The 14,507-nt window shown below is 44.9% G+C and overlaps 1 protein-coding gene and 1 pseudogene across 6 annotated transcripts in view; one reads left to right on the top strand and one right to left on the bottom strand.

Annotated features, from left to right (window-relative positions):
- The window catches only part of FLNB (filamin B), a 159,128-nt gene that overhangs the window by 30,762 nt on the left and 113,859 nt on the right, over positions 1-14,507 (top strand). The window lies entirely within an intron of this gene.
- On the bottom strand, positions 2,923-4,641 carry LOC138158177 (COP9 signalosome complex subunit 3-like; annotated as a pseudogene).

Here is a 14,507-nt window from a genome sequence, read left to right as displayed (position 1 = left end):
ATGCTATGGCCATTTCAATGGCTTCATTCATTCTGGAGATCCTTGCTTGTATGGACTAACCAACCGGTGTCAGGGGATGGATTGTGTGAAAGTGAAACCCCCAGGTGATGGCTTAGAGAGAAAGAAAAGCTTTTGTGGAAACCGTGCTAGGTTGAATGAGGCAATAACTGTCAGTACGTTGTTTTTTTACCTTTTGAGACATAGTGAGGATTCAGTTCTAAACTGAGTGTGGATGTGGAGGGGCCCAGCCTTAGTGAGTCAAAGGGAAACCACATGAAACCACTAAAACTATTCAAAACCGCCCAAAGGCAGCCAGCGCTCAGTTTGGGGGCCCTTCAGTCTGAGATCTCCCGACCCAAAGCTCATTTTCTTCCTAAATTTCATTCTCATCCCTCGAGTATATGAAGACTAATAGGTCTTCTTGAAGGGTGGGTGAAAAGGTTTTTGGTAGACAGCAAAAGAATTTGAAACAAGAATGCTTAAAATTAAGTATTGCTCCCTGAACCCTTGGGACTTTTCTTTTTGCTCGTGAACTTTGCCCTGTTGCAATTTCAGTAGATAGTAAATCCTCAAAAAATGCTTTGATCTGTGTGCCTGACTTTGTGCTTAGCTAAGTACTAAGGGATACAAATATAAGGGGAAAAAACCACCACCACCACAGTCCCTGCCCTCAAAGGCTGGCCATTCTAATGGGGCGAAGTCAGCCCATGAAGAGGAGCTGGGCTTTTTTAGAAATTGGGGTAAAAAGTTTGCTGGCCTTCTCCAAGCCTTGCTGACTGCACTCTGGTCTCCTTTTCCTCCTCTTCTTCCTTTTCCTCCTCCTCTTTCTCCTTTATTCCTCCTTTTCCTTCTCCTCAGTCTTCCTCCTACTCCAGTTTCGGACCCAGGCTTTGCCTCTTAGTGGGGGAGAGGGGTCTGGACTTTGCCCATAGTTCATGGTGCCGCCCTCCCTCCAAATCATCTCAGGCTCTCTAAGTGTTTTCTATTAAAATGTCCGCTTCAGTGCCTAATACAGAGGGAATGTTCAGTGCTCCTTCCTTCATTCATTCCTGTCCTGAGTTGGTTCTTCCATGAAAGATTTGTCTTCCAAGTTTTCCAACCTGATGGTGGGTGACCTGCTTTGTGACAAGGAGCCTTATGGAAGGGGGACCCTGCTCTGCCCAATACTTCCTGAGGGACTTTTGGAAAAGTGTCTTGACTGCTCTGGGCTTCAGTTTCCTTGGATGTAAGATGAGGGGGTTGGACCAAGATGACCTCTCAATTCTAAAGCTAACTTTCCAAGATTTTGCTCTGAAAATTAGCCAGAATATTTTGGAGTGCGGAAGGGGACAAGAGCCAGAACTTTTCCTTTTTTTTCTTAATGAACTGAAGAGGAAACACTGTAATTAATGGGGAAGAATAGGTAGTTGGTTAAAAATATTTTTAAACCATGCTAAACCTACCTTTTGTGGTTGGCAGCTGGCATTGGGGCTTGGGGGCAGGGTGGAATGATGACAAGTCTCCTGCCAATGATTTGAGGCTATAAACCCTGGTGAATGGTGGGTACGTCCCCCTCATTCCCCACAGAGCTGTAGCCCTTCCCCCCCTTTTCTTTAAAGAAAGGAAATGTAGGTTGGATGCCACCAATTAGAGACACCTTGCAGCTCTTAGCTGAGAAACTTGAAAAGCTCCTGGCTTGGAGAAGCCACAGAGTGATTCTCTCCCCTGTGGGGTCAGGCTGATTTGGAGGTGTGCTATATCCTCCTCTCAAGGGAAAGCCCCTTTCTTGGTCTGTGACCATTTTGTCCTATCCCATGTCTGAGAGCTGGTGTGCCCAGCGGGTGTCAGCTTGGGTTGTGGCTGATGGCGAATATTGACACTGTCTTCGAAGCTTGGTCACAAGCCTTCCATTTCTGGTGTTGTTTGGCCTGTAGGAGAGCCCTGGGAGGCAGGTGCTCTAGGTCTCCTTGGTGGAACGGGCGGCTTCGCCAAGTGCTGGCTTCCCTCTCCTTGCTGGTCTTTGGGCACAGGTCGGATGGCCCCTTGTGCGGGGTGACATGGCCTCCTGGTTCTCTTCCAATTCTTGAAATTTGTGATCATTTCCCTGTTTTACAGATGAGGAAACCAAAGCCCAGTGGCTAGAGCCCTGGGCCTGGAAAGAGGAAGAGCTGAGTTCAAGTCACATTTTAGACATTTCATGGTTGCCGAACCCTGGGCAAACCACTTAAACTCTGCCTGCCTCCATTTCCCCAACTGTAAAATGGGGATAATAATATAATAGCACCTTCCTCTCAAGGTTGCTGTGAGTTTCCAATGAGATAATATTTTTAAAGTACTTTGCAAACCTTAAAATGCTGTAGAAATATGGGTCATTATCGTCATTATTCTTATTTATTGTCACCTCCGGGAAGTGTCAGAGGCCTGGTTTAAAGGCTGGTCACGCTCCACTCTGAGGCCAGACCTTTTGGTCCTGCACCTCCTGTAGGAATCTGCCTGAAGGGTATAAATCACTGTGGGTTATCCCTAAAATGGCAGAACCAGCTTATCCTGAGACTTCCCTCTAACATGTATAAGGTGCTTGGATGGAGCCTGGCATTTAGGTGCCTAAGAAATGCTTGTCCCCTGGCCACCCCCAGCCCCACCCCCAGTAGTAAGTAGCAGAACTGGGATTTGAACCCAGGCACACTGACTTTTAATTCGTTATTCTTCATGCTTTGCATAGGTATGCTTGAATAGTTTTTCAGTTCATAGTTCTGAGACAGATGAGCTAGGGAAGGAGAATTACTTTATGAAATAATTCTTGGCCTTGCAAAGATTTCCCTGTTGAATTTCCCCTAAGGAGCCAGTCTCCTTTCTGTGTTGGAAGCTAGGATCCAGGAACCTGTTTTTTCACTTAAAATATTTTTTGGATAATTCTTTCTTATAATTGGTTTCCTTTGTAATTGTATGTGTTTTATTTTCAGCATTTCAAAGCATTTTGCTGGGAAGGGATCCATGGACTTCATTCACCAGATAGCCAAAGGGATAATAGATGCAGAAAACCCAAAGTGAAGAACTTTGGAGTTAAATAAAATGTGCTTATTTGTGAGAGATTTCTTAGGAAGTCTAAGAAGGGTCTTGGGAAGGGCTCTCAGGGCCCATCCCATCCCACAAAGACTCAGACACCTCACTGTAATACCAATGACCAAGTGGTCACTCCCTCCCTGTAGGCCAGTCCATTCCTTTAGCTGTAAATTTTTTTTGTAAAGTGTGAGATCTTTTCCTTTCTTTGCAGAGAGAAAACCTTTGAAAGTATATAGGACTGAAGATGTCAGAACAAAATTTAAATTTCTTAATGTCCAGATAAAACAGTCTGAGTCCTCCCTGCCATTCTTACATTTTCCAATGGCCAAAGTGGTGGTTCTTTCAGTTTAAAGCACAGAAAATGTTAATTTCAAGAATAATTGGATGGCTTGCTTCCTGAATCATCTTCTTGTGAGCCCATGCTCTTGCACAAACTGGGGATTCACTGTGATTTCTTGATCCGTGGCCTTGAGCCATTCATCAAGCTCTATACATTTCAACATCTCTTGATCAATGTTATGAAGCATGGCTGGATTGTTATATTTTTCAGGATTATCATGGAAACTGACCATACCATCCTTTTGATTAATACTTGCAAAAATTTCACCATCTTCTATCATGTGAAGGACGTATTTTTTCTGCCTCCTGCGGTCCTGACAATTGTACACGACTTGCCATATCTTGTAATGACAATGTTAAAAATGTCTTTGTTAGCCTTTGGATGTTCTTATAAAGAGAGGACAAACACTGCTTACCCAGCCCCTTGTTATCTCTAGTGAAAGTTTCACGATGCTTGTTTACCAGGGTTCAGAGTTCTGACGGATTATTGGTTGAATAAACTTGTGCTAATTCATGGTAAGCATTGCTAAGGCGCTTAATGAATCTACCAACAATCTGAGAAGTGTATTTTGGCAGCTGTTGAACTTTGCCCAGTAATATCAAAGAAACTAGAGTATACTGCTTATAAGATTCCAACATGATATGACTGGCTGCCATGGCCTGTTCAGAAAAGTAAAGTGCTCTTTCAAAGTTCTTTAACCCCACGTAGATCCTTCCACCATAGTCGTAGTAGCATAAAAAGTGCTTTGCATCATAAGCCCCTTTCTCCTTACAAATGTCCATCATATCCACATCCAGACCGGGAAGGGCAGGCTTCAAGCATTTTGCCAACAAACAAAGCTGGCAGAGATCTGCATGTATTGAGGTCAGCTGGTTTGTATTCATCTGCATCTTGGCTATGGCTTGTTTGAGGATACCAGTTCCTCGCAGGGGCTGTTTTCTTTCCACTAGAGCATTTGTTAACTGATGGCAAAGACCAGCAAAAGTGTCTGTTGCATACCTAATATGTTCCCCATTACAAGTGCTGATAAAAAGCTGAACTTGTAGAATAATGTTTCGAAGTCAGGTGCACTGGGCATAGCAGACTTCCCAAACAGAACTTCAGGGACCCCCAAGGAACGCTCTTGGACATCCAAAGCACCAAGCACTGTCTCACGATGGGATACATTTTTTGCTAGAAGTTCTCCACTTTTGTTTATCAATTCACAAAGTTGAGTCATTTGCCCTTGAGCGCAGAGCTGCCTGACGCCATGTTCATCCTGGGGAGGAAGGGAACGGGGAGATGGGGGAAAGGGCAGAGGGAGGCCCAGGCAGCAGCAGCTTCTCAGTCTGGAAAAGCTTGGAGCTCTGTGGACTAGCAGCGATTGACCAAGGGTGGGGGGTAGCCCCCTAGCTGTAAATTTTTAAGAAACACTAAGTGCATCCATTTTTAGCTCTAATTTTTAGGAAATTTGCCCTGGCCTCAAACCTAAAATGGCATCTTGGCCACTTGCACACGTGTGCTGGATGTCAGGTGAGCCCTGGACCCTCTGCTTCCTCTTCAGTAAAAGGGAGTGGGGGTGGACCAGATAGATGGCCTCTGAGGGTCCTTCCAGCCCCAAAGCTATGATTATACTGTAGAGCAAAGAGCCCTTAGCTTCAGTTCTCACATCCTTTTACGCCTATTGGTTTTTTTTAGAAATTATTTCTAAGACAGTTTTCAGATGGTTTGTGAGGAGAAGGGTAAAGGTGAGCCCTGTTCTGACCCCTTTGGAGAAGAGAGAGTCATGAGTGTGGTGGTTGGCTCTTAGCAGGAGAAGGGTCTAGGCCAGTGCCTCTAGGATCCTAGCAGATTCTTTCTTGTACTGGGGGTGGGGAGGGATAAGAGCTTCTCTGTAGGAAGGGGGATCGGCACCTAGCAGTGAGTGACTTTCCTAATTAGGAATGTGCTTTTGCTGTGTATTGGAGGGGCCCGGGCTCCTGGGACCCATTGTCAGAAGCTGCTCAATGATGTCATTGTTGGAAGTACGCGCTTCAAGGACTCAGGAAGGGTCTCCAAAGCTGGGGTTTCTGTTTTGGTAATAAATAGAAGTCTAGTTTCACAGGTGGAGGAATTTATTACAACAGGAAGCATTACGCTACCTCCCGTTGATGCCGTCACTGCCCTGGCTTCCAAGTCCTCGTTAACGACCACAAATTCCTAATGAAACATGGGCCGCATGGCCTGTGTTGGCCAAACGCCCTGGAAAGTTGACTGGGTCTTGGCAACTGCTTGGGAGGGGGGAAGGGGTTTTTGGGAAAGGTGTTGTCAGGATTGGTTATGAGGGTTAGGTGTGGCTTCCAGCTTGGGGAAGGCAAGAGGGGAGGGGGAAATACTTTCTTAGAATACCCAGGCTAGTTTAAGAAAATCTATATTTGTGACTGTCTTCCCGATGTCCACTTTCAAGCAGTTCATCTGTGTGAGCCTAGGTCCAGCACTTTGGGGAAGGAGAGACTGCAGAAATCCAAAGGATTTTCCATCTTCTTTCTTTTTTTTTAACCTCTGATTTGAAACCTATTTTAAGCCCAGAAGGACTGTTGAGGCAAATTGGTTTGTAGAAAACTTGCCTCCAGTCCTCAGAGTATCCTGGGATAAAAGTCATTTAGTCTTATCTCATTTTCTAGATGAGGAAACGGAGACTCCCAAAGGTAAATTGACTTGTCCAGGGTCATACAGTAGAACTGAGATTTAAATCCATGTTCTTTGGTAGGCCACAGCACCATAAAGCAGGACAGTGCCACCTGATCAGGCAGTTATCCCTAAGATTCAGAGTTGCTTAGGACCAAAAAGGTCTTCTAGACCAACTTCCTCCTTGTTTTACAGAAAGGAAAACAGAGAATCATCAAAGTGAGGAACCAGATGCCAGCATGGTGTTCTTTTCACTGCACCACAAGACCTGGCTTAGGGAGTAATTTTGGCTGGTGGCTAGCTGTAGGGGGGACAAAGACATCATCTTACGGTAACTATTTGATCATTTGCTACTTCCCATGATGCTTAGTAGGACAGAAATAATAGATATGCTCCAGGCTGGGGGGTGGAAAGGGAGGGGTTGCCTATTGGCTGAATTTTTATAAGGCAGAATCTGTCCAGACAGGTTGATGCTCTGAAAGCAATTATACATACGCTTTGCCTAATGTTGCACAAATGACTTACTAATTACCCCATCACTTTACAAGGAGGGAGCTACCCTGTGAGTTAGCCATACTTGACCTTGGGTTGGTGGTAGCCTTTGGTGGGTAGGGGTTTGCTTTCTGTGTGGTTTGGAAGCCACTGTCCTGTGATTGGGTCTCAGCTAGCTGGCTTTTGGCTTCTTAGTACAAGTTGGAGATGACAGGTGGGCATCTGCTCATACTGCCCTCCAGCTGCCATCTTTTGGCTGTTTCTGAATGTCATTGGGGTCCTCTGAGCAGTGACCGATGATTGCCTGTTGATTTTGTGGTTCAGTGGAAAGAGAACTGAATTTAGCCTGGGGTTCAAAATCCAGCTCTGCCCCCTCACCTCCCTGGGTGACCTTGAAGTCAGTTAACGTTCCTGTGCTTTCTTTTCTTCATCTGTAAAGCGAGCGGGGAGGGCCAGATGGCTTCCATGGTTCCTACCATCTCTAGGCCTATGGGTCCATGAATTGCTTTTTGGTGGAAATGTGTTACTTGAGTATAAAGCGAACTGAGGGTGTTATGGTCATAGAGAGAGCCAAAGATCAGGGGATGGGAGACCCAGGTTCATGTCTTTCTGGACAGAATGCCCCTCCTGGCCTTTTCACTATGTGTAGAATAGGTGCTGTTGGCTCATTAGTTCCAGAAATCAATCTCTATAAGAAATTCTTCTATTCAGCCCTGAGGGTCTCTCCACAGCCTCTTATGCTCTGCTAAGATGGTGTTACATCCTGGCCCCCCATCAAGTGGGGGCTCAAGCCTATGATACTAAAGAATTTAGGTCTTGGTTTAGGCGTCACATTTTTTTTTTTAATAGAATAAGGACAGTGGTGGGTGATTGGCCCATTATTCAAAAGGGTCTCAGGGTGTTCAGCTCAATTAGGAGGGGATGTCTAAAGAGAAAACATCTTGACATAGTGGATAGGAAAGGAGGCTTCCGTGACAGGAAAACCAGGCTTGAAGCCTTCCCTCCTATGGGAAGCCTTTCCCAGACCCTCACAGCTCCAGCGCCTTCCTTCGACTGTTTCCTGTTTATAGATTGTTTGTACATGGCTGTTAGCGTGTGTCTCCATTAGATTTGAAGCTCCTGGAGAGCAGGGACTCTTTTTGTCTTTTGATGGCCAATGTTTAGCACAGTGCCTAGCACTCTAATAATGTTTACTAATTGAATGACTTAAGCTTCCTCTGCCCTGGTTTCCTTATCTGTAAAAAAAGGAGGGAGTTGGATCAGATGACTTGAAAGGTTCCATCCAGCTGTAAATCAGTGATGTACATACAGCCTGGCTGTGTGACCCCCGGGTGACTCACTTGACCTCCTAGAGCCCTAGGCAGCTCTCTTAAGCTATGAGTCTCAGAAAAGGTGCCGACCTGCATTGGTAGAAGGAGTTTCCTTATTTGCCAGTGAAATCACGGCTCCTGTCCTTGTCCCTTTTTCTAATAATTAGAGCTGTCAGAAAGTGGAGTATGAGGTAGAGAGTTGCCGTCATTTAAAGAGAGGCTTGGTGACCATTAGATTAGATTTCGATTGCAGCTATAGAACAAGTTCATAGAATTAGAGGTTGAGTCATAGGCTTATAGGGGCAGAGCTGGGCAGGTGCCTCCCAGGCCAGTTAGGCCAACCCTCTCATTTTGGTGATAAAGAATTCCAGAGATCTAGAGCGTCAAGCAGTTTGTCCAAATTAGCTGAGCTGGGATTTGAACTCAGTACTTTTGTTGGCGAATCCAGTCTGTCCAGGGTATTATGAATAACTTTAATAGGTCACAGAGAGTCTTCAGTCAAGAACACGCCTGCCTCTTGAGTTCCTGCCGAGCCTGTCCTCTGGTTTATTTGTATCTTCTAAGCTTAGCACTGTGACTTACTGCTGGCTTACTGGTCGACTGAGCCCATGTGCTTATTAAATTATTAAAATTTGACATCAGGAAGTTGTCATGTCAGGACTCTAGTCCTGTGACTAGCTAGTCAAAGCTGAAATAAACCTAGCCATGCAGGACCATTTCTGTGTTGATTTTTCCCCCCACTCCCAACTTTCTTGCTTCTACAGACCTTGATATGCCTGCAGTGTGTGTGTGTGTGTGTGTGTGTGTGCGTGTGTGTGTGTGTGTATACACACCCTCAAGTGAGACACACACACCCTCTTGTCGGAGTGTTTTCCGTAATCTTATCCTAGCTCTGACATTTATGAATTGAAATGACTTACCCAAGGTCATATATCTCCATGACCCTCCATTTCCTCATCTTTAAAATGGGGATAATATTCCCAACTCCTACATCTTTGGGTGGTTATGAGGAAAGTGTTTTTGCAAACCTTCAAGTGAGATATGAATTGTTAATATTACAGCACTGGGTGGTTAGAGAACTGGTCTCCAGTCTTAGATTCAAATCTTGCCCTTGTGACCCTGCTCAAGTCATTTGTCCTCTCTGTGTGTCTCATCATTTAGGGGAGGAAGTCTATTAAAATAAGAATTCAGGAACTGTTTCTGAATGTCTTTCAGCCCCTTCTAGAATTCACATTAGGTTTAAAAAAGTCCCCTTTAATGTTATGGGGTGTGTTGACTATAATCTGTGGCTTTTCCAGGCTGGAAAAAAATCCCAGATCCATATACATATGATCCATATGAGAATGGGGGATTCTTAGATCATTAACTGGATTCATGAGTAGTAGCTTGGCTGGTTTGGGCAGCAGAGAGAGAATCCTGTGTTGGGCTCCCAGGTATCCAGCTTCCTTACTTGAGATTTGAGTTTGTTATAGAGAGGTGGAATAGTAAATAGTTAGTGCCTTTGTTTTGTACCTTGGAGGTGCTGTGAAGGGGAACTTAACGTCCCTAAGGCTCTTTTACTCAGGGATGACCCTCTTCTGGTCTTATCTGGTCTAGAGAGTGGCCCTGAAGGGGGGCTAGGAATTCCCAGGAGGCCCAGTAAGGAGGGGGAGCATTGGTGGGAAGCCCTGGAAGCCCTTTGCTGACTGGATGCTGTTCTTGCCTGACTCCAGCCAGAGGGGCCCATTGGCTGTGCCCTGGACACAGCATCCTATCTGCTATCTCTCGGTGCTCCCTCCCCTCTGCCTCTGGGAAACCCTAGCTCAAGGCTTCACTTCAATGTTACTTCCTCCTGGAGGCCTTTCCCCACTTCTCTGTGTTAGTGTTTTCATCTAGTGCCAACTTTGTTTTGTACTTACTTTTTTTATAGTTGGCTTCTTTTTCTTCCACCTGTGGACATGTTCTTTTCCTCCAAGTAAAATGTAAGACATTCCTTAAGGGCAGGGACCGTTTCCTTTTTGTCTTTGTGTCTCTAGTGCTTGGCAAACAGTAGGTGTTTAATAAATGATTGAAAGTATTTCTTGAACAGCAGCTGTGTTTTAGCCTAGGCTAACTGGCACCTAATTAGTAACAACAGCCATTTAGGGGAAGCCTTTCCTTACATTTTCTGGGTTTCATCCAGGGAGGCTGCCCTCGTTTTTTAATCTCTGTTACAAAAACTGACAGCATTTCTATATTGTTCTGAAGTTTGCAAAGGATTTCACAAACATTTTCTCATTGTATCTTCAGAACAATTCTGGGAAGGAGGTGCTGTTATTATCCCCATTTTGAGAGAGATGATTAACTTGTCCAGGGTCACCCAGCTGATGTCTGAGGCTGGATTTGAACTTGGGGCTTCCCAACTCCCAGGGTCCACTGAGCTGCTAATTGAGGCTGACTTCCACAGTGTGGCTTAGTGGATGGAAGCCCAGAAGACCAGACTTGCTCCTACACAGACACAAAATGGTTGTCTAGCTGTACTAAGGAAATCTGTCCTCATCCCTTTCTTATCTGGAGTCCATGCCCAGGTGGAATAGGGTCGGTTGTTCCTGTTGTAATACTTTAAGTGAGTGGGAGGTGACTATTCCCATTAGGCTCGGCCAGGGGTTGCCAGAAGCCCCCTTTTAGTAGCCATTTAGTTAATGGAGCTGTTCCTCAGGACTTCCTCAATTCTCATGTCCATCACTTTTTGTCACCGAATCTGACTTAGAGTGAGTTGCTTGTTTGTGAGATGTTTTTGAGTTTTTTGTGATAGTGCCTTTTGATTTATATAGTTGTATTCCGTTCCCTTTAGGTTTAGGTGGTCTTGCCAAAAGACCAGCACAGGGCATTTTGTTCTTTCTCTTCAAAAAAAAAGACACTGGACTCTTTAAACAAGGGAAGAGTAGTCTTGTTTTCTAGCCATGAAACTTTCTTGTTAGGATGGGCTGCTATCTGGCTTCTCCCAACTAAAATCCCACCTTCTACTGGAAAGCTTCCCCTCCCGATCCTTCTTCATTCTAGTGCCTTCTCTCTGTTAATGATTTCCTGTTTGTCTTGTATATAACTTGCTTTGATTTTCTAATATATGTATGTGTGTATGTATGTATATGTATGTACACATGCATGCCCACATATATGTATATATGTATGTGTGTATACAGGTATGTTTACCTTATCACATTGTAAACTCCTTCTGAGAAGGGAGTGTCTGGCATCTTTTTGCGTTCCCTGTGCTTAGCACTGTGCTTGAAACATAGTAGGTACTTTAACAAATATTCATGGATCAATCTGTGAGAAGCAGATTTGAACCCAGATTTTCTTGACCTAGCTATTGACCTGTTTGGGATGCCTATTAAACTGAGCCCCTGGCTTAATTCTCTGATAGTACTTGGCATAGATATGCCCTTGGTAGTTTTGGAGAGAGATATTTGACCCTTTTCATTTTTCAGGACTGTCTGGAAGCTGTTTTCTTTTGAAGAGAATGCTCTAGAAGTTTAAGTTTGAGGCCATCACTTGTCCCCAGAAATGGAATTCAAAGTTGTTTTTGGTTTCAGGATGAGTTGGGCTGGGTATCAGGGTGGGTCTGGGTGTGAAGCCAGGGCCCCTTTCTTGAGCACTGTTCTTAAAATGAAAGGAGCTGACCTGGGGGGACCTCTGAGGTCCTTACAGCTTAAGTCTGGGCAGTAAACTTCATTTTAGAATCTCATTGGTGGCTTAGATGAGATGGCCCTTGGTTCATAAGCTCTGGAGGCAGGAGGAAGCTTGGAGGTCATCTTGCCCAACACTGTCATTTTACAGGTGAAAAATTGAGCCCCAGGCAAAAGAGGCAAAGTGATTTGTTGGGAATCAATACCACAAAGGTGAGATCTGAACCCAGATCTCATGAGAATTTCATGTGTGTGAGAGACAGAGAGAGACAGAGACAGAGACAGACACAACAGACAGAGAGAGGGAGGGAGCCTTGTTTATGGGGTAACTCACAGGACTCTATCTGGACGTGGTTTATTGGGACTCTGGAGGTCTAGATTCAGAGGGGAGAGGAGCTTTTTCCAGGCACACTCTGGGGGGAGTCAGGCCTTCCTCATGGTATGTGGCTGATTTACTTGGTTTATACAAACAACCCGGTCCTGTATGAATTTAGTCCTCCAGACTGTTTTGCCAACAAGCCAAAGGTCATCTGCTCAGGAACAATCTCTGATCTTGAATTCCATCTGATTTTTCCTTATTCGATAAGGCCTGGTTGGAGGTGCAGGGAGGAGGGAGGGGCTGCAGAATACCTCTGACCTAATAGCCCTTGGTAAGCAGGGGAGGCTCCCAGCTGGAAGCAAAAACTCCTGAGAATTTCTTGATTTAAAAATCTGGTTTCTCAAATTTAAATTTCCTTTGTTCTTGGAGGTTGAGTATTAAAAAAAGAGAGCTCTCTGACTTTAGTCTGAAATTTTAAAAAATGGCCTTGTGCTTTGAATTGTATTTATGACTCTCTGCCAGCCCCAGCCCCCCAATGGGGGACCCTGGAATCTGCTGGGGCAGAGGGGTGGCCCCTGTTGAATAGGGCACAGAACTAAGGAGGAACATCTTGACTCCATCACTCCTAATCTAGCATCCCCAATGTGGCTTGCTGTGGTAATTAAGAAGCTGGATTCAAGGTCCTGAGCATCTGACGGCCTCTTTACTTCTTGTGGCCACATTGCTTTGGAAGTGCTGAGAATTCTTTAGACCGCTTTCCTCCCCTTATACTAAAAGTTGGTTCCAAGCCAAGAAGTTAGTTACCTTTCTGGTCCCTCCCTTATCTTGGCCCCCATTTTTCCTTGTATCCATTGGCATGTTGGCTGTGCCATTAAACCATGAGGAACTCTCCTTGTCTTTCTATTGTCGGAGAATTTGGTGGTGGTGGAAAAAACTGGATTTTGTGTCAAGATAGACCCAGTTTGGAATCTGGTCCCTTGAACTTACCAGTTGAGTCACCCTAGGCAAGTTATGACCCTCAGTTTCTCCATTTGTAAAATGGGGATAATTCTGTCATTGCCTGCTTCAGGGTCGTTGTGAGGGTCAAATGAGATAATGTATGTAATTCACTCTATAAACCTTAAAATTGCCAAGAAAACCCCAAATGGGGTCATGAAGAATTGGACACAATTGAACAACAAAACCTTAAAATGCTGTATAAATGGCTTCTGCTGCTAATATTGTGAGCCTCAGTTTCCCTATCTGTAAAATGAGGGGTTTGGACTAGACCTTTGATCTTTACTTTCTCTCTGACCTTGGGTAAGTCATTTAGCTCCCAAGGCTTGTTTCTTCTTGTGTAAAATGAGGAGGTTGGCATAGATGGCCTCTGAGACTTCTGCCTTTAAGTCTGTGATCTAATGAATGGAAACCTTTCAGGTTTTTCTTTGTGCTCTAAGCCCCCTTACACTGTGTGTGGTATTAAAGGTAGTACTTTCTTAATTGATTTAATACTACTTTTCATTCAGGGGACCCAGTGGATAGAGCACCAGCCCTGGAATCAGGAAGACCCGAGTTCAAATCCAGCCTCAGACACTTACTAGATGTGTGACCCTGGGCAAGTCACTTAACCCTGTTGGCCTCAGTTTCCTCATCTTTAAAATGAGGTGAAGAAGTAAATGGCAAACCACTCTAGTATCTTTGCCAAGAAAACCCTAAATAGGGTCATGAAAAGTTAGGCACCACTGAAGGCAACACCAGCTCTTCATTTAGCAAGCATTTAAGCATCTGCTGTGTTCCAGGCTCAGGGAGAGGGGCTGGGGATAGAAGACACAGAAAAAAATAAAAACCATCATCCTGCTATTTGAAATAAGTAGAATCAAGGAGTAGGTTTTGGAAGTGTTTGTTCAACAGAGATTTTTGTTGTGCACCCTCGGTTGTAACTGGCCAGGTTCCTCATATGAATGCACTCAGATTGTAAAGACCCCTCACCTAACTCTCCGGCATGCACGCAGCTTGTTGGGAAGCTTCCCAGTTAGACAGAGGAAGGATGTGAGAGGCACCTGGGCAGCCTCACTGCCCCAGTGATCTGAGAGCGTGTGTGTCCACATTCGTCCACATTCCTGGCCTGCCGTGAGCTGGAATCAGAGCCAGCAGTTAGAAATTACTTGGCATGTCTCTCTGCTGGCTCCTGGTCAAGCCTCTTTACATTAAGAATTGTGCTTGGTTTTTTTCCTGGTACTTCATGAAACTCCTTGGGCAAATCTCCCCTTTTGTTTAGCAGTTTTAAGAATGGCAGCATGAATATGTTAGGGAACAATTCTTGGAGGATTTTGGTTCTGAGATAATCTAGCCCAAGGGTGGGGAACCTGCAGTCTTGAGGCCACATGTGGCCTTCTAGGTCCTTGGGTGCGGCCTTTTTGACTGAGTCCAAGTTTTACAGAACAAATCCTTTTATTAAGGGGATTTGTTAGGTGAAGTTTGGATTCAGTCAGAGGGCCACACTTGAAGTCCTAGAGGGCCACATGTGGCCTCCAGGCCCCAGGTTCCACACCCCTGGTCTGGCCCTTTTCCTTTATTAGATTCCTAGAGAGAGGGAGAAACTTTCCCCATTGTCTTGCATGTAGTAAGCAGAGCTGGAATTCACACCCATGTCTCTGTCAAAATTAAATCTCCCTGTCTCTCTGCCTCTCTCTGTCTCTGTTTCTCTCTCTCTCTCTCTCTCTCTCTCTCTC

This window comes from Petaurus breviceps, unplaced genomic scaffold, assembly GCF_028583685.1.
Source record: "Petaurus breviceps papuanus isolate PSGF00001 unplaced genomic scaffold, PetGlider_PUasm1.0 174, whole genome shotgun sequence".
NCBI classification, from domain to species: Eukaryota; Metazoa; Chordata; class Mammalia; order Diprotodontia; family Petauridae; genus Petaurus; species Petaurus breviceps.
This window is presented reverse-complemented; position numbering and strand designations above follow the sequence as displayed.